The sequence below is a fragment of the Sinocyclocheilus rhinocerous genome, unplaced genomic scaffold (assembly GCF_001515625.1).
Source record: "Sinocyclocheilus rhinocerous isolate Xijiao unplaced genomic scaffold, SAMN03320098_v1.1 scaffold1967, whole genome shotgun sequence".
NCBI classification, from domain to species: Eukaryota; Metazoa; Chordata; class Actinopteri; order Cypriniformes; family Cyprinidae; genus Sinocyclocheilus; species Sinocyclocheilus rhinocerous.
The window spans coordinates 650,777-661,944 of record NW_015626474.1 but is presented as its reverse complement, the minus strand read 5'-3'; the positions used below and the strand labels follow the sequence as shown (position 1 = coordinate 661,944).

General features: G+C 35.3%; 1 protein-coding gene across 3 annotated transcripts in view; it reads left to right on the top strand.

Moving 5' to 3' along the window:
* The first annotated feature begins 233 nt into the window (after nt 1-233).
* Nucleotides 234-11,168, top strand: part of LOC107715952 (protein Shroom3-like) — a 30,714-nt gene continuing 19,779 nt past the window's right edge. For all 3 annotated transcript variants that reach the window (XM_016522218.1, XM_016522227.1, XM_016522235.1), the window contains exon 1: nt 234-289. The gene's annotated coding sequence lies outside the window, so the exon portion shown is untranslated. The remainder of the gene's footprint in view (nt 290-11,168) is intronic.

Here is an 11,168-nt window from a genome sequence, read left to right as displayed (position 1 = left end):
AAAAAATAAAAAATCACAAAACTTTTTTTTATCTGGTTCTCAGGAGGATATTACATGTTTACAGTTATGCAGCATTAACATTTACATAAACAAATATGAGGGCCATTGATGGACAGCTCAATAACTTTCTCTTGTACTTGCCCCGCCCCTTTTGTGACCCCGCCCCCGCTTGCTGATTGGCTCTCGCACAGAGGAGGCAGTCGCTTCACTTTGCCTCAAGTCACTCGGGAGTTCTGCTTTAGAACACTCCGTTGACGCCGGTGTGATGAAACGCGCTCGAGCCGTGCAGGTAAGCAGCTCCAGGCGGAGTTTGTTCAAAGTGCTGGGATCGTTTTGTAAATACGATAGTTTCGGTCAACAGCTCACAGCAGCAGCTGGATAAAATGATGTGTCCGTATGGAGTGCAAATATGTGGAATGGATTTACTTATTTTTATAAGATGTTCATTCAAATGCATGTACTTTTAATACGGGCTTAGTGTAACACTATTACACAAGAGGTTTAGAAGTGCATTATTTTCGGGGACTTTGCCCCACCAGGGAAAGAGGTAATCACGCAGAACAGATTCTGACCATCTACTTTCCCCTCTCACATACTCTATAAAAAAACAGCTTGACCAGCTCAAGACTAATTTAAACCAGTAATTTAACCCTTTTTTCAGCAGGAATATGTAATAAATGGATAGAAAGAGAGATCAGAGGATTGCAATGTATTTTGGCAAAGGGTCTGTTCATAATAGATAGCCTACGTTGCATTCTGTGGGTCACAGTCCACTTTAGTTGAATTATTCAGTGCGCCTTATGTGCAAGATGAATTTAGAGGGGGTGAAAATGTGACAGCTTTGCTCTGCATTGTTCGGTGGAAACCAGACTCTGGCGTTTTGTCCAGTTGCTGAAACTCTATCAGTCTTGCGTTGAAAACCGCCTCCCCGTGTTCTCTGTAGCAGGCTTCGCTTGATTTAGGAATAGCATGGCATGCAAGAAGCATCTAAACACAAATGCAACTGCACCTGCTGAAAAACCTGTAACACGATGCAGCCTCGTCTCGCTCTTGTCAGAGAACGCACGAGCCAGTTTTACTGTTCTTTAGCAACAACAAAGACGCTTCCCATGCTTGCATTGGCATTAAAAACACCTGCTACAGGTGCATTTATGCATTAAATATCACTTGTATAACTCAAGGAATGTCTATTGAGGAGGTCAGGAAGGATTACAATAATCATTTGCTCGCTATGTAACATTCAGCAATGTCCTTTTGCATGGAGATAATCCATTTATTGTTTGGGTGTTACTTTAACGTTCAGTACATCCTTAATGCAAACTGGTTTATCCAGGCTCACTGTCACAAACTTGTTTATCTATTAAATGCATCTTGAACTGCAGCTTTTGACAGTGATGTTCTGAGTAAAAAAAACAAACATTTAATTTAGAAACTTTCTGTTTGATTGTCAATGCGAGTTTCAAAAGCTTAAATTCATGTTTTTTCAAATGCTGACACACTCGCATGGAATGTGCCATATGGGTCAGTTACACGCATTAAAAATGCCATTATGGGCAGATGTTAGTCAGGCATGAAGGTAAACCGATCCGACGCAAAGTTACCTGAGCTTGTGTTGTAATAAATATTGTCAAACGGTTAGTAGGATTGCCAGATGTACCTGTTTAGACTGCTGCCTAGTCTTCTCATCTTTTGAGTTAAACGAACAGTTCATTCTAAAATGAAACTTCATTCCTCATTTAGATTTTCTATGAGTGTGGAGTACAAAAGGAGAATTTGTCAGCCAGTCTTTTAATGTAAATGAATGGGGAAATATGCCGATCATGCTCCAAAATGACCTAAAAAAAACTAATGCTAAACATTGTGTCATCATTTACTCACCCTCATGTCGTTGCTGTTTGGATTATGTTCCGTTCTGTTGACTTTTATTGTGATACTCTGTTCTGTTTCCAGTTGTCCCGGTTTCTCCCAGTTTCATGAATTGTTGTATAACTTTTGTGTCCGTGGTTAAAAACAAGATGCTAATTTTTTCTCCGCCATCTTGATTGATGCTTATAATGAAATTGTAGTGTGCGTCATGGCAGGCGTGGCGTACTGGTGTGTTGACTGCGCAGACTCATTGGCATGATTGAGAGCAAACGTGAGAGGTCACGGGCCTACGGCAGGGTGTGGCCAAGTAAAAAATAAAAAATCTCCCAAAAAATCGCTAGTTTTATTTAAATATATCTAAAATAGCTTCTTGTAGCAAAAAATTAAAAAAAGTCGCAGCTACAATGAGAAAGTAGCTAAATTTGGCGACAAAATCCCCAAATTGGCAACACTGGTTTCTCCTCTCCTGTTTCGTTTAGGTTTTCTTAGTTTCTGATTATGTGCTTATTTTTTTCTGTATTACCAATGAATATCACCTGTGTTTTCATTTAGTCCCTTATGTGTATGTACACATAGCCCTGTGTTTTTGTTTGTATCTGTAGGTCGTTGTTAACGCGCAGTGTGTTTGGCGTTTATTTAGTGATCGTATTTTAGAATACTCCAGCGTCTTCACCGTCGAGTGTGTTGGATAGCAGCCACATTGTTACAGTTCCAAACCTGTATGAGTTTCTTTTTTTCAGCTAAACACAAAAGAAGTTATTTTGAAGAATGTTAGTAACCAAACAGTTGCTGGTAGCCATTGACTTTTCATTGTATTTTTTTTCTCCGTATTATGGAAGTCAGTGACTACCAGCACAACATATGGGTGTGTAAATGATTAAAATTTGGTCAGTATTTAAGTTAATTTACTTTTGATGAAAGTCAAAATATTTTCTTATCAACTGAAACTGAGATTCTTTCAGGCCTGATAACTCTGAGGGGAGATTATATACTAAAAATAATATTATTAGTGTTATTTCTAACTAAGACAGAGATCTATTACTATTTGTAATGCAATCTCACTGGAAAATAAATGAAAGAATATTGAATAAAAATATTTATTGATTATATTTATTTATTTATTATAAATTCTTATTAAAATTGTGAAATTATCCTGTGGAATAAAATCCTTTTAGGCAAAAGCTCCCTCAGTTCTTTTCTAGTAGTGTTCAGTGAAGGACTTGCCACTTATTCTATGCACGTATACGAACACCGTTATGGAAGTAAAATAATGACAAATGTATCTGAAACAAAAAAGCATGTTGAACTGAAAAAAAATGCATTGCATTAACAGTACTTGCATTTTAATGCATTTAGGGCTTGCATTTTTAGGGACTGGAATTCAACATGGTTATATATTTAAGCTGTGAATATTTCAATTAAAAACGTTTCACACACATTTTCATTATTTAAAAAAAAAAATAGAATAAAATTTAATTTAATTAAAAAATTCAGTAATCCATATTCACCTTCCAAAGTTCACTTCCAAAATATTGTTTACCTATAATAATACGTGCATTTTTTTTTTCAATTAGTGCAATTCAACTTTCTTTTTTTGTTTACATTTGTCATTATTTTATTTCTACAGTCCACTTTCACTTCAGTCAGGTGATTAAAATGTGAAGAAAAAGACTGTTTAAAAAAAAAAAAAATGAAAACATGGTTCTGAACCTTTTTCCATGTTCAGAAAAAAGGTTGGTAATGTGTTTGTCATATGAAGTGAAAAGGCGGCAAAAGTAGTGTTTGCCTAGTGCTTAACACCCTTAAATATCTCTGCTTTTCATGTCCCTTCGTTCTTCTAGCGCTCATGATCATGTGACCCACTTGTAATTCATTAAATGAGAGAGCTGTCTACATGAACTAGTGTAACTCCTAAAGAGAAAGCAGCGTGATCCAAACAGCTCAACTTCAGAGGAGCTCCTGGAGAATTTGACTGATTGCTTCAGCGTCTCTGAGTGATCAAGCATGAAAAGCCTACTGGGACTGGAATTCAACATGGTTATATATTTAAGCTGTGAATATTTCAATTAAAAACGTTTCACACACATTTTCATTATTTAAAAAAAAAAATAGAATAAAATTTAATTTAATTAAAAAATTCAGTAATCCATATTCACCTTCCAAAGTTCACTTCCAAAATATTGTTTACCTATAATAATACGTGCATTTTTTTTTTCAATTAGTGCAATTCAACTTTCTTTTTTTGTTTACATTTGTCATTATTTTATTTCTACAGTCCACTTTCACTTCAGTCAGGTGATTAAAATGTGAAGAAAAAGACTGTTTAAAAAAAAAAAAAATGAAAACATGGTTCTGAACCTTTTTCCATGTTCAGAAAAAAGGTTGGTAATGTGTTTGTCATATGAAGTGAAAAGGCGGCAAAAGTAGTGTTTGCCTAGTGCTTAACACCCTTAAATATCTCTGCTTTTCATGTCCCTTCGTTCTTCTAGCGCTCATGATCATGTGACCCACTTGTAATTCATTAAATGAGAGAGCTGTCTACATGAACTAGTGTAACTCCTAAAGAGAAAGCAGCGTGATCCAAACAGCTCAACTTCAGAGGAGCTCCTGGAGAATGTGACTGATTGTGATCAAGCATGAAAAGCCTACTGCAGGACAATGAGACGTCTGACATTATAATGCACCCATCTACTGAAAATGCCACTCTGTTTGTCCAGCAAAAGTCGCACCACTTTAATGGCAGTAAAACAAACTCTGGCTAGGCATGCATAAAACTTGAATTTCAGTTGGGGGTGAATCTAACAAATAATAAGTTCAACATTTCACATTATTGCAATTTATCAACCACACTGCACTGAATATCTGAAGCTGCGTTCACACTGATGGCCATTCAATCGGTTCAAGGTCACTGGTTTGGTTTTCTCCACTTTGTTGCATCATGTCGCTGATGTGTCTTGCTTAAAACCAGTGTCATTTTAGCTCATAAAAGAGGTATTCAGAATGCTGATATGTGGTAGGCTTGGCATTTATCCCATAATTACAGTACATTTCAGGCATATTTCAAACACCAAGATGTCTGATTTAACAGAGAAGAGAGCAGCAACACCGCATGCCTCTTCCACCTTTCCACGTTTTTATCTTTTTCATCGCTCTCTATAGTCATGCACTTCTGAATTAGCAAAGTTCACAAGCAGTAAACCGTGGCAGTGTAGCTGTGTTTTATTCCAACACAACTCTCTCACTCTCTTTCTTTACTGTAATGGCTGCTCTTTGTCATCTGCTGTAATTAGCAAAAGTGCAGGGACTAAACACATTTGTCACATTCCTTCCATATTAGGATTTTAATAGCAGTTATTATCTTATATTACCTTATTTTTACCTTCAGGGCCTTTGTGTTGAGCTTCAAGCATCCTACGCAGTGGGAAGGATGAACAGTTAGCACTGCTGAACTTTCCATTAGCTGTAGTTTCAAGTAAGTGCATCTTTGCTGCTGAGATCTTCTTGAGTCTTTCAGCAGAACGGGTGCAGATTTTTGTCCCTCGTGAAAAAAACACACTTGTACTGTGTGTTAATAATATTGTAATTTTTCTAAGGACATCAACAAAAATCCAGTGTTGTGATTTTAATATGGTATATATATATATCTCCAACAGTTCCTTTTAATTTCTTCACTTCCAAAACATTCTTCTGATTTCCCCAATTTCTTCTTTTAGCATTTTAGTTCTGTCACTTCACTTTCAGTTTTTTTTTTTGCTTTACAGTCTGAACAGAAACCACTACAGATCCCACAATAGTGTATGTGAAATTATACAGATTTTTATGTAAATGCTGTCTAGTAGCTGAAAACAGTGTCATAACCTCAGATTTAAGTAATTTAATCTTTATTATTACATTAATTAATTAAATTATTCCGTGTTTTTGCAAACCAATCAGAGGACATGTACCATACCTGATCTCTTCAGCTGATCAAACTGTTTTTATTTGCAAGTCAGATTTGAGAGGAACAAAGGCAAATGTTAGCGTGTGCTATTGGTTGTCTTGGTCTCGTCGAGTTGCCATAGATTTCACAGACTTATGACTTCAGCTTTGCTTAGTTGCTTGATTGTCTGCGATCTCAAGGTCCGTGAACAGGAATCCAGAAAGGAATGTTTGAACAGTCAGACATTAAGGTTATTTCTTCATCTGACTAATAAAGGCTTGCCAACAGTAAAGAGAAAACGCACAATATCCAAACTATGTTTCACCCCAACAACAAAGAAGAATAAAGGAATTTTAATTTGTTTAATGAAAATGAAACCCATTGAGGGACCATTAAGTTTTATGCAAAAGTAATTCTCATTACAAAAAAAGTGTTTTGAAAAAGTAAAAATATATGGCATTATATTTTATTACATTAATGCCATGATTGTCATGAAAATGTCATAATGCAATAAATCAATCAATCTTAAAGGTCCAAAAACAGGCTTAGCTTTCTTAATGTAGTATGAGATACTATTATAGTTTTTATTCATATTTTGAATGGTTTTTATTTTTATATTTTCTGTTTTCATTTTAATTTTAGGTAACATTTTAGTAATTTTGTTTCTTTTAGTAGTTTTTGTTTTTTTAATGTGTCTACATACTTTTTCATTTCTATTTCAGTTTTAGTTATTTTAGTACATCAAGTTAAGCTAAATTAAAATGAGAAATGTTGCCTTGGCAATTAGCTGAAATAAAAATGTTTTAAATTTTTTTTAATGGTTATTATTTTAGTTAACTATAATAACCCTGATGCAAAAATATAGTTTATTTTTGTTTTTTTTGATTTTGAGGTAAACTGTGACCTGACATTTCTTGGCTGATTTTGTAAGGTTCATCCTCTTGAAGTTCACTTTATGCACCAAGAGCTTGTAACACTCCAAAGAGAAAGTAAAAATTTAAATTGCATCATATGACCCCTTTAAGAAGGCATGTGGACATCAGGCTGGTGACGTTGTTGAGAAAGATAAATGATTTTTGTTTGCGTGTTTTTTTGGGGCTGATATAATTAATTAACCTAATAATTGAAAGCCTTCAAACCAGAAAAAGAAGAATCTGACTATAAAGTTACCTGGTGTCTGAATGGACCTGATCTCCGTATTGTAGACATATTCCGTTCTATGTTGTGGATCATCTCTATAATAGTATAGTTAGTTAGTAGTGAGCTGAATTGTTTGTTACTGTGCTGAGTTTGATTGACAGGTAAGTGTCACCTGATAGCACCTCTACCTGGCATGGCCTCTCAGAGACTGTAATGTGAGAATTTCAGCAATTTCCATTTTCCACTCCCCGTGTAGGATTACTTATCTGTTTTCCAGCTTATTTTCCAACTGAGTTGCAAAAGGAGAAAAGTGCACCTGGCAGTTTTTTGTCTTGAAATGATTAACAGGCCTAGGGGTTTTGAAAAACATTTGGCATTGACATTCGGTGACTTGCAGTATTTTCTTGTAGAGTGTTTTCGTTGAGTTCCTCTGTGAGGCTTACATGTTATGTAAGGGAGGATAAAAATGAAACTTTGTCCTTATGGGCTGTAAACAAACATTTCTGTGTAATCGAGCGAGTGCAATTCACCTGTCACGTTGTGTGAGGAGTCCCAGTCAGCACAGGTCCTGTCAGTAACACATTAGCTACTGAAGTTGAATCATCAGAGAAAGTCGTGTCATGAATGTTAGCAACCTGAGTCAATGTGACATAATACCGTATGCTTGCGTTGCATGTGTAAGTTTATCTTGCACATTCCCATCCCATGCAATCACTTTACCACTGATAAGGACTCAATAAGAGTGCTGTTAGCTAGTTGTCATTAGGTTACACGAGAAGTGACAATGCACAAGCATGCATCTGTCGGGTTGCGGGATTGTCCTGAAGTAAGCAGAATTTGTGCCAACTTTCGAAAATAGCCATTGATTTGCCAGCCTAAGTTTTATCATTCATCATTCATTTTGATTCAGCGTTGCAGAAATAATGATAATAAATGGGTATTGATGTTTTTGAATGAATTTTGAAATATATGATTTAAAAAAAAAAGAAATTATACTCTAGGTATGAAACTAAAAGCACCAGTAGGTCTTAATGAGTGATTCGTTTAGTCATTCATTCAACTGATTCATTCAGATACGAAGCAAGTGTACTGCTTTTAAGTCTTTATGAATGGTTCACTGAATCATTGGCTCATTCGATTCGTTAAAAAATGCAGATTCGTGCAGTATTGAAAAAGTTCTGCTGTGCCTTCGTTTGGATCTATTTTTGTTTGCAAAATTGAGCAAAACAGACGGTGCTGACAAAATTGTCTCTAAAAAACCCTATTAACGTTGTTTATTGAACTGTGAAATTAGTATCACATTTGCAATCGTGCAGATATCTGGAAAAGACAAAATTATTGCACATGTGATATTGCTAAACTATATCATATGATGTAAATATAAGACACAAACCCACACAGGGGCATTTTTGCCCTCATATCTTGAATTTATGGCATATAACTGCATTCTTTATCCATATTTATGCAGCCATGTGATTGTGATTTTTTACGGGTAAATGGTGTTCTTAAAACCTCCTTAACTGTAATGTACAGACTCACAGCTTTATTGCTTAAATTATAGGGATGTAACGATGCGGTGGCTGAAAATCAATAAAATATATGTGATGATTGAAGTCGGTTGAGATGTTAAACGAATTGTGATACAGTTGGTGGCGGGTTATGTGTCTCTGAGGGGAACTGACTGTCTTCAGAAAACTTTAGATGGTTTTCTTTTCATCTTGTCTCTGTAATATGAATATTAAAGTAGTGTTTATAAGCGCAGCGCTGCTTTGTTCCATTAGCGCCACCTGCTGTCAGAGAGTGAGTCTGTCTGCTGTTTTGGTTTCATTCAGATCTATTTTACGTAGTATAGTTTCACAAAGCTAAAATCAGACCTTTCTGGTTGAAATCACGCAATCTAATTTAAATCAGAAACTGCTCATGTTGCATGCATGCAGCATCTTTGTTTGGAGTAAAATCCAGTGGATGCCTCTAATTTTAAATGGAAAGAGCACAGACAAAGTCTTAGTTTGTATATCTTTTATTTGTATTTATTTATTTGATTTGGGATTTGTTTTAACATTTCTGTTTAGTTTTGTTATTTGTCATATTTCAATTTCACTAAGAAATGTGCAGCATTTTGTCTGGGAAATAGTAAAAGGACTCCTTTTGATTTATAATTTGTCTTAAATCTCATTGTGTAAAAAATTGTGAGAAAATCTTATCGTGAAATCAGTGTCGTATCACATCGTGAGTTGAGGGAATCGTTACATCCCTATTAAATGATAAAACTCTTGACAATCTCACTATGATAAAACACGCCAGTGCTCAATAAATTATGATTATTAATAAGGATCAGAAAAAATGATTTCTCTGCCAAGTTATTTAGTTCATTAAAATGTAGCATTGCAAGTCAATATAGAATACAGAAAATAAACCCATGAGCTACAGTAACATTTTGGGTGCCAAATAAATGATTTTCAGGCGTGACTCAAAGTATTTTGTACACCAGTTCTAGGAATACAAGGAAACATCTTTATGAAAGGATGTGAATGACCATAATCACATCTGTATTGTTCTTTCTAGAGCAACTATCAGTGACAGGAAAGAAAGACACTTTGTGACGTCATTGAATTGTACAGTGAGTTAGATCACTGGAACGCCTCGAGAAAAGATTGCGTCAATGTTCATCGCCCTTTTCTCATCCTGACGCCTTTTGTGCCTTTCCCTAAGGACCGTCCCTTCATCTACCTGCTCCACTTCTTGTATTCTCATGGCTTCTAATAGTGAGTTTTTAGGTAATGAGAGAACAGTCTCAGGGTCCACCATTATTCCTCACAGTATCCTTATCATGGCTGACAATAAGGATACTGGTACTAGTAAGTTCCCACTACTTTTTATTCTGTTGTGTTCTTGCTATAAAGGACGGCCACTACATAGACTTCAGGAAGGGCAACATAAAGAATGTCAAATCTCAAAGTGGGCCATTTCCTCACCGACGCTTCTACACGTCCGTTTACTGTCTTGTGTTACACTTGTTCTTTCACCTTGTCCTGTTACCTAAGTGAGGCAGTGTTAAGAATGTGTCATAATTTGGCACGAACATTTCCCTGGTTAAAGTTTAGTTCTTACTTGCCCTTTCGTGGTTTTCATTTGCATCTGTAAAACTGTTTTTCTGGAGATGTGGTAATATTTCAAATAATATTGTGTTCTTATAAAATGTGCCAGTGACATCAATTTAAAAACTATAAAATGATGCAACATTGAAAAGGCCTAATGCTACTCTACATATTGTCACAATACCTAAAACTGTTAATTCCAACATTTACATGCTAAAACATTTTTTAAATCAAGCATTAGTTATCTGTTAGTTAATGCACTGTGAACTAGCATAAACAATGAACGATTGTATTTTTATTACAGTAACAAAGATTAATAAATGCTGTCGAAAATATATTGTTAGTTAATGCTGTTTAATGTTATTGTAAAGTTTTTGCTGAATAATTATTGTGTGTGTCTTATTAACTTTGTTTTGTGTGTGTGTGTGTGTGTGTGTGTCTTTATACTTGGCTCTGTTTGCTTGACTTCATTGTTTCTTCGAGAGTAGTGACTTTCAGGATTTGGATACAATCACATTTTATCCTAAATTCCATGGATTTCAACCTTAGAAAGGAACAAGTCGGATTTATAATTTTTTTAAATCGTCCCTTAAATAAGCCCCACCTTAAAATAATGAATTGCCTTCCGACAATCTTTTGTGTATTTCTGATTCTATGGAGGATCTGTGTGTTTGAATAGTTTTAAATTGAATTTTACTTAAATGTGTCAAATTCTGTTACCTGGGACACTTAATAAACCGTGACACGGTGTATTCAGAAGAAGGGAAACGAGTGGATTTTTTTTCTTTCAAAATCTTTAAATATTGAGAAGTGCTAGCTGAGGACCCCAACTGTGTCGATTGAACATTTTATAATCAGTAATAGTACCTTCAGCATTCACAGATCATGGACTAAATGAATGAATTTAACATTTAATGTAGACAAGTATTAACTGATTATGTTAATGAGTTGAAAGCATTCATATGGGCAGAAACCAGGAAATACGGCCACATGACTGCATTTTCATTGTGAATGTATTGCATTTTGTGTCACCAGAGAAGGATATTTGCAGGCATTCTGTGAATGTGTGCGCTTGATTTTAACATTGTTTGTGTTGAATAAGCTGGAGGGAACTTTTTTTTTTTTTTTTTTCAAACATGCATGCT